Genomic DNA, 902 nt, shown 5'->3' with positions numbered 1-902 from the left:
AAAAAATAATCAGGTAAATCAATAACTTTATTTTTTGTTATTATATATTTGTGTTTCTAAAATTATTTGTTATTGCTCAATAGGTTTAATATTTTTTTTTAAGAAAATAATATATATGCAATTATTTTTGTTTTTTTTTTGTTAGATAGTTCAAGTTAAGTTAAAAATGTCAAAGATGAAAACAATTCACTCATTTTTCAAGAGAAAAGAGAGAATATATGATGAACAAAATTCAGCTTCAGATTCTTTGAGTAATGTTCAAAATATTATTGAACAACCTGTGACACAACTTATTGAGCAAGATATTCAACCCCCTGCTTCCAAAATAGCAAGGACTGAAATAGATCAAGTTAATATTGATACATTGATGCGTGATCCCGGAAAGCGTCCGCAAATTTGGAATTATCCTATCAATCAACAAGATGAAATTCGTAGAGCATACATAAAGTTTGGACCATAAAGTTTTAGTATGTAGTTGAACATTGACTTTTACATAATATAATTACTTTTTTGATATATATGCTACAAATCATATTTTGTTAATTTTTTGTTATATTTTATATTTAATTGGCCCCCCTCTTATAAAATTTCTGGTTCCGTCACTGCCGACACGTGTTGTGGAATGTGGATGTGTGGTGTCGTGCAAGGCTTGGTAGAGGCTCAGCTTAGGCGGCTTTTCTTTCCATGTAATGGAATTTCTTTGGGTCGTCTCTATCCAACTACTTGTTGGACTCTTTGAACTTGCTTATAAGATTCTATGGCAAGGGTCAATTGTGTTGAGACTGGAGGAAAAACTTGTCTAAAATAGCTGCTATTAGAATATTGGTCATGCTTCATATTTTCATTTCGAAGGAAAAAAAAAAGAACATTATTCATATGTGTTAATAATGGTAACATGTACA

The sequence above is a fragment of the Arachis duranensis genome, chromosome 5 (genome assembly GCF_000817695.3).
Source record: "Arachis duranensis cultivar V14167 chromosome 5, aradu.V14167.gnm2.J7QH, whole genome shotgun sequence".
NCBI classification, from domain to species: Eukaryota; Viridiplantae; Streptophyta; class Magnoliopsida; order Fabales; family Fabaceae; genus Arachis; species Arachis duranensis.
This window is presented reverse-complemented; position numbering follows the sequence as displayed.